At 47.8% G+C, this 7,813-nt stretch overlaps 1 non-coding gene across 1 annotated transcript; it reads left to right on the forward strand.

Moving 5' to 3' along the window:
- The first annotated feature begins 2,651 nt into the window (after nucleotides 1-2,651).
- Nucleotides 2,652-2,814, forward strand: LOC142001699 (U1 spliceosomal RNA). Its single transcript, XR_012642561.1, has one exon. It is a non-coding gene; the product is annotated as a U1 spliceosomal RNA (small nuclear RNA).
- The last annotated feature ends 4,999 nt before the right edge of the window (nucleotides 2,815-7,813 follow it).

Below are 7,813 nucleotides of genomic sequence, written 5' to 3' on the forward strand. Positions count from 1 at the left end.
TGAGGCAGGAGCAGCATTGCCTGCAAGCTGAGCATTCAGTCGGCTGTCCAGAAGGGATTCAGGAGCCACCATCCAGCTGAGTAGCAGAGTGCCCATAGCAGCCCACACCTGGCCACATGTATTTCTACATGTGGGACGCAGCCACACATGCTTTGGGCACAAAAAATGTATTCTGCACATGGATGGGAAGAATGAGAGGGAATATTTGGCATGACTCTCTCACACAAACAGCGTTGGCTTTTCCCAACAAATCGTCATCGCCTATGTCCTTGGTCATGATGGTCTTTACTATAAGACCAAGAAGTCAATTTCCAACAGCTGGAGGAGGTTCCCAGAGGTGGGCCTGATTTCCCTGGGGTGCCTGGAGTGCCCCAGCTGGGGACATCTAGCTGCTGATCCTGGTTGGGTTGGAGAGGAATGAAACTGTCTCTTTCTCCTCATAGCCTGCTCTGAAGGCAGTGTGGCCACTGTGCTTGCTGCAGCCAGGAGAGTACCTGAAATAGTAGCTTATCTCCTCCCCAAAAGCAGCCGCTGGGGAGAGGAGGACGTCCTGTTCCTCTCTTGCAGTTGTGGCCTCGTTCCAGATAGAAGTCTCCAACTGGGGCGCCCCAGTTCTGCCCCCCACGCTCCCCAGTAGCTCGATTTCGTGGCTTGTGACAAGTTTTTCATGGCTGTGAGGTTGGTGGAGCCTAATTTATTGTACTCTTAGTGTCACGGCACCAGAGTTTGTGCTCCGTCCTATTCACCTCAGTCGGTTGTGCCTTCCACATTTAAAAGGCCTTGTCTGCCTCCCACTGCCTCTGTTACCCTGCCCAGGCTGGCCTGCTTTTGGTCCTGTTATCTTCTCTGCTGAGGCACGTAATATGAGTCTCCAGGACAGTGGTTTCAAATAGCCTTCTTGCAGCGTAAACCCTGCCTGCAGTTCCTTTTACTTTCCATCTAATGAGCAGCCTTGTTTTTGTTTAGCTGCCCCTTTAGAGGTTCAGGGTGACAGGAGGATTGTTTTTTTGCTATCAACACCCCTTCCCCTCAGATGTTAAATGTAATTGTGATTTCTATCCTGAACAGCTCAGCTGTCATTACCTGCCTAGCCAGACCCTGTGCTCTATTACAGACTGAATCAAGAATTGCTTCTCCTCCTATAGGCTTCAGGGCTCGCTGCTCCAAAAAGCAGTTTCTAGCTCAGTGGTTAGAGCAGGCGGCTGGGAGCCAGGTTTCTTGCATTCTGTCCACCATCACCACCCCTCCCCTGGGCTGGGACTAGTTGAGTGCTCCACAACCAGTGTGTCGCAGTGGCATCCACCTCTCTGTGCTCACACCCCACCGCTTGGTGAGTCGCAGGCATTGAGTTAGTGCTGGGGGAGGGGGAATTGGGGATACCTGATTCTGGAGGAAGGGGAGGTGGTTGGGTTATAAGTATTGGGTGCGCCATGAAATTAGACCCCGCAGTGATAAAGGTTGCTGAACACTGATCTATCGGACTGTCTGGTAAGGTAATGGCTTTTCTAGGGTATTACGCTACTGTGTATGATTTTGTAATGTGTGAATGGAACCATTGTGAAGGCATCAAACATCTTCTAAAAATATTTTCTTTAGACTGGAATAAACAAACATATTGATTTCAACTGAGAAGGAAATGCCGTGCTAATTTTTCTTGCTGTTCCGAGGGATATGCTTTCTCAGTTTGTGATGCCAAGAAATCTGTGATAGTCCTTTCCTCCAAGTGGGGAGCAATGATCTTCTGAAAAGCAAAACAAAAACCATCTTGATTCCCCAGTTATGAGTTTAATAAACCCAGAAGCAGCCTGGGAGCTGAGCAGTTGAGAGTCAGAAGCCATTAACTCAGAGGAATAAGGAAAAGTTTTAAAATAGTCATTCAGACCCCTGCGCTCTCTGTGAAATGAGGTCTGATTTCTCTTTAAGCTGTTTTTAATAGCTAGAATTACTGAAGATTGGTGTTTACCAGTTAATAGGTTTGTGGACATGCTGGTTGTAGATGCTTGTATGGCCATATCCTGTCCACTAATATCAGTGTGGTAACCTCTCGAGCTCCCAGGTCTTGTAACAAATTAAAGCTGAAGCTTTTGCGCAGTACATTCTCCATCTCCTGCATAGAGAATTTCCTGGGTATTTTTTCATTGTCATTTCTCATCTATTCTGCTGTAGCATCTGCTGGTGGCTTATTTGTTTGAGTGCAGACCAAAACCTTTCAGTGGATCCACACCTCTCATTTCCCAGTCTAATCCATAAGGTTGCTGATCTTGTATTTTAAGGGACATGGACCACATATAGCTTAGTGTTCGGTGATCGTAAAGCACAAAATCCTCCCCAGAGAAGCAACCAAATGATTTTCAGAAAATAATCAGTGAAAAGATGTGTGGATGAGACCCTTGGGAGGGAGATGACCTTGGGCATCTTTTGTCATTTAACTTGGAGACATACTAAGGGCTTATTGGCACGATGGGGTAATGCACTGGGGGGGCTGTTGGTTTCTGAAGCACACTCACCTGGCCACTCCAGGTGATCATGGAACCGCAAGCTGGGAAAATGTTTTTGGCGATTTCGAAATGGTTCGTTCCAAAATGTTTTCAAAACGGGAAATTTATCCAAACTGAGTCTGTGACGGTGCCAGCCTGTTCTCCTCGGCTCCGGTGGGCACGGGGCAGGGGAGACAGCATGATTGTGAAGGTGGTTTTCCCATGGTGAGGCTCATTCATTGTACCGTGGGTGTGATGACCCCTGCGATTTCCCCAAATGTGGGAAACTCGACTGCATAATTCGTGGTAGTGGGGGACTGCGTTTGCGCTCCCCACCGAAAAGAAAAAAAGTCAGTCCCAGCTGTGCAGAAGAATTCTCTCTCCCCACTCAGCTGCTGGTGTGGATTTGCATGTGAACAGAAAGAACATTCATCTGAGTGCAGTGCTCCAACCCATCCCAGCCAGGTCTTGGAGCTGAATTGATCTCCAGGGACGCTCCCGACACGGAGAGTCAGAATTGGGGTGTGGCCTTGAGCTTTCCTGGGCTCTAGAGGGAGGCTGGAGCTCTGAGTTGGGTTGGGAACTTAAACCTGTGCTTTTTTCTGGCCCATCTCATGGAGCCCTCTCTGCTGGAGAGGCAGGCAAAGGAGACCAGGCAGCTTGGAAGAATGGGATGATGTGGGTGCGGGAAGACCCTCCACTTGGAAGCCCTTCTCTCTGATCCTGGGAAAGTGGTCGCACCCTGGCCTGTAAGAAATAAAGTGCTGGCCTCAGCCCCCTTCCCCAATGTCCTTACGGCAAGCCCCTTTGTGCCTTCTTTGGCAGTGGCAGGCAGGCTCAGGGTTGACTGTTATCCAGTGAGAGACTGAATCCCTCTCCCAGGCCTTAGTAAGAGCAGATGTCTGGGTCAGGTTGTGACTTGGCACAGGTGGGAAACGTGTCCTGCCTCTGCCGCACATGCCTTGGAAGAGACAGAGAATGAGCTCTCAAGCCCTCTTTGTTCAGCCTTTGCCTGCCATGTCTCTGGCGTATTGAACGCTGTTTTAACTACAAGCCATTGGTTTCAGTTTGTTGGTCCTGCTCGCAGGCTAGGGGTGTGTGTCCCTGTGGAATCAATCTCAGCCATGGTTCCAGATGGACTGCAGGACAAGTCCTGCTTCTGTGCCTTTCCGCTGTAGGGAGCAGCCTGCTCTGTCTCTCTCTTCTTTCTGACTCTGGAGTTTAAGACATCAAGTCATGCAGTGTTCCAACCTTCCAGCTATAGGATTTTAAGTTTTTGCTGTGTTCCCTGTGTGATAGCTGTGCACACAATCAGTGTTCCCTGTAGGCTGAGCGATTGGGCATCCACCCAGGAGAGGCTTTGGTGCCGCATAGCTGATTGGCAGAGCACCTACAGCTGGCAGAATGTGTGTCTGCAGGTGGTGCATGTCTGCACATGACTTGGTGCACACAATACAATTTATTCCATGCATTGATGTCAAAAATTAGTGGGAACATTGAATACAAATGCTGAGGTGCTGTGACAGGCCTTCCTTTGGGTTGCTGGGCTCTGCCTGCCAATCCTAGTTGTCCAGTAGGTTGGCATCTTATGGCAGTGCTAATGCAACCCTGCCAGACCCAATCATCAACTGGCAGGATCGAACTTGGGATGTGCGGCACTCAGTGTTTGAGCTTGCAGAGGGCGGTGGCTGTGAACTGCTTGCTGATAACTAAATTCATGAACTGAAGGCCATATGCTTCTTCGCCGAAGCTGTAGCAGACTCAGCCATCTCTCTCTAGGCTAAGGGCACCAAGCAGCAGGGGCTGCACTAAAACCAGATCAAAAGAGGCAGTCTGAGGTGGATTGGGTGACAGTGATAGAGTTAATGGCTGTGAGCCACAAGTCACTTATTCCTGCAATACAGCTCTGACCCATACATGGTGTCCCCTTTAAATAATACACTTGTCTTTAGGGGAGCACTTTGGGGTGTCCTTTTGGAAGCCAACCTTCTCCCATCCACAGCAATCCCACACATTATATGTTATGTCCACAATCCTTACAATGAGCTGCAGCAAGTGAGCGTTCAGCTGAGTCAGAGAGCTACAGTGTGTTGTGCTGGGTGGTGTGACTATGTACATAATCTTTCTGCTCATCTCATTCATGTTTGCCATGGGTAATGAGATGGGAGAGCTGTGAGCCAGGAGATGGCCCCAGCCCCACGCCGCCCGCCCCCACGCTCTCCTGACTTATAACCATGTAATAACTGAACCATTCACTTCATGATTTCATTCTGGAGGATTTATAGATGGGTCCTGGTGGCTGAAGAAGAAGTGATTAAAAGAGCCATGGTGGTAATGAATGAGCTGCAGCACAAAGCCTTGTTAATTAATGCACAGCTCAGGGGCTGTAAACTGCCTGCCCATAACCAGCCTTGCCTGTTCAGGACTTGAACTGACAACTTCCCACAGAATGCAGGTACTCAAACAGCAATTAGGGATAACAAAGTGATTTGTCCAGCCCATCCACTCCCATAATGCTGGCCAACCAATGCGGCTCTGATTCCTTTCCCCACCTTCATTACCATCTCAGAAGAAATGCCCAGCAGAAATTTTGCTTGGTGCCTCCACATGCGCTGCCAGGTTTAATTTATGGTTTGGATGATGTGCCTGCTCCTTTATGCTGCTCACACACTAGTGGTAGACAAGGGCTTTCACTTAAGCTTTCTCCCAGTTCACCCAGGCTTTGCTCGAACTGCATTGTTTTTTTGGTGCGGTGTTTGCTACAGGGAAATACCTTTTCTGCCTTGTTGAGGGTTTTTGTAGAGAGGTGGGGGTGCCAATCCATCCTTGGGCTGGAGACTTGGCAGATGGCCAGGCTAAGCTGGGTTGGACCTGTGTAAGTCTTGGAGGGGAGACTGGCAAGATTAGAAAGTCATTTCATTGGCACAAGCAGCATTAGCAGCTCGGTCAGGGGGATGTATTCTAGTGAGTCACCACTGCATCAAAGTTGATGCTTGGCCTGCTGCTCCTGAGGCCTTTGTCTGCAGGTGATAGAAAGCTTAGATCTGTCTCAGATCCCACGGCTATGCTTGTGTTAGACTGGGAACGTCAGCCATGATCTCCTGGATAATTACATGCTGACTCCCTTCCTCTCCTGTTGTTGGCACGGTGTCCTCTTTGCAGACTGAACCACTTTGTGCAGGGTTGCAGTGTGCTGCTAAACAGCTCCCTAGTTCTGTAGCAGAATTGTGTCTGTGTGTGTGGAGTCATTTGTAATGTGCTGTGGTATGCCAAGCACTATCTAAATAGATGCTTTTATCCTTATCAAATGAAGGGCACCGTAAAACCAGATAACAGAACCGCTTAGGCTTCACTTATGCAACTGTACCAATCAGCTCTACCTCTGAGCTCTTTGGGCGATTGGTCCCTGCAGTTATGAGATACTGCACCTTGTTGCCTCAGTGCAGCAAAGATCAGCTTATGTTCTTCGTAACACATGGAGGAAAATTGTCCATTGGGAATCACAGGCTCAATGTACAATGGTTGAAATGGGCACAGCTCTGTGGATTTCGGGGCATCTCTACTGCTTTACACCACTTCTGCCCCTGGTCTTTCACCATTGGCATTTCCTAGGGTGCCTTTAAGCCATGTACTCCATAGCAGTTGGCAATACGGTGCCAATGCCATTGTGTTCCATCGGATAACTTGGCGTCTTGGCTTTTGCAACTCGTTGGTAAATAGCTGACAACCCACCACTGAAGGGAGATCACTATGTTGCCATTATTTTGAGTATGGGTTTGTCTCCATTTTACCTCGCTGGTTACAACCACACAAGTCCCCTTGACAGGCCTCAGAGCCGTTTTTCAGCAGGAAAGAGTCAGGACAGGCAGGGACAGTGAGCTTTTCAAACATAAAATAAAGCAAAAAAATACCAACACAACTGCCAGAGGCTGGCAGATTTAATGATATTTACCCATTGGATTGATGAAGATGATGAACGAGGCTTTGTGGCCCGTTGAGGGTAAAAAGTCTAAGTAGCAGAAAGGAGAGTGAATCAATCACACTCCTTTGCCAGATGGGTTCATCAGTTTAGCCGCTGTTCCCAATAGGGTTATAAATTACCCCTGGCTGTGGGATGGTGTGTCAGCCGTGGCTGCTGACTCTTCTTCAGAGAGATCGATCGCCCACGCTGAAAGTAAGCAACGCATCTTACATGAAATTCCTCTCCATCTTTACCACCCCCTGCTAAATGGCATTTGTTAATGCATCGGTGTCTCTGCAAAACAAATTGTAAGGATGGGATCGTGCTGTTGGTCCCCCAAGTGCCTGTGTCCTACAGCGTTGGCCAAAAAACACTTCATCTAAGAGGATGGCAGAAAACCAGCATCGTGCCAATTATAGAATTGAGTGTGCAGCAACTTCATGGTTGAGCACCCACAGGTGATCCAATTCTATGTAGCAGTGCCTCATCACCATAGTATCTGAGCACCTGTTCACGGTACTTATTCTGATAGTCACAACACCCCTGCAATGGAAGGCAATGCTGTTATCCCCATCGTAAGTGAAAAACTGAGCCCAGGTGAGACTAAAGGATTTGCCAGAGGTTACACAAGATGTTTGTGGCAGAGTTCCTACAGCCCAAGATAATACTCTAACTATTGAATCATACTTCCTCTTTCAGTTACATCCTGATGTCTGAGTGCTCTTCATATAGTTAGCATGAACCTGAGAATTTCCACAGGGGCAAAAATTGTTCGGAGTCAGTAGCGATTACAGAAGAGGTTTTCAAAGGCACAAAAGGCAGCGTCCCACTCCTATGGCAAGCCAGGGACCTAACTCCCTCTAAACCTTTGAAATTCTTACCATATACAAGCTTGTCCAAGCCAGGACTGTATCTTTCTTTGCATTTATGCAGCTAAGGCTGATGTTCAGATCCTCAGTAGTAAGACATGTATCATTACGTGGACATACGAGAAATATTTGCAATGCGAGGGAATCAGGCAACACCTGCCAGGTTTCTTCACAAGCTCCAGAGTCAGGCAATGTTGCTCTAGAGTTCTGGGATTTTACTTTTGCTGAGGTTCATGGACCTTCAAGTAAAGCCAATGTGATTAATGGCTTCAGTTCACAAGCCTGTGAATGTTGATGTTTCTAAATGAAATTCTCCTGGTTTTAACTGCCAAGTTTTAACTGAGTTCTGCTTTGAGATTATTATTTTTCATGTTGTTATAGGCATTTCTAAAGACCCATCACAGTGGGAATTGGGCATTTTTAGCACTTAATTCTCTCCACTTATGTTTTAAAGTAAATTGCCATTTCCCTTTCTAAAAGCCAACTTCTTATAATGGTAGATATCC

The sequence above is a fragment of the Carettochelys insculpta genome, chromosome 25 (assembly GCF_033958435.1).
Source record: "Carettochelys insculpta isolate YL-2023 chromosome 25, ASM3395843v1, whole genome shotgun sequence".
NCBI classification, from domain to species: Eukaryota; Metazoa; Chordata; order Testudines; family Carettochelyidae; genus Carettochelys; species Carettochelys insculpta.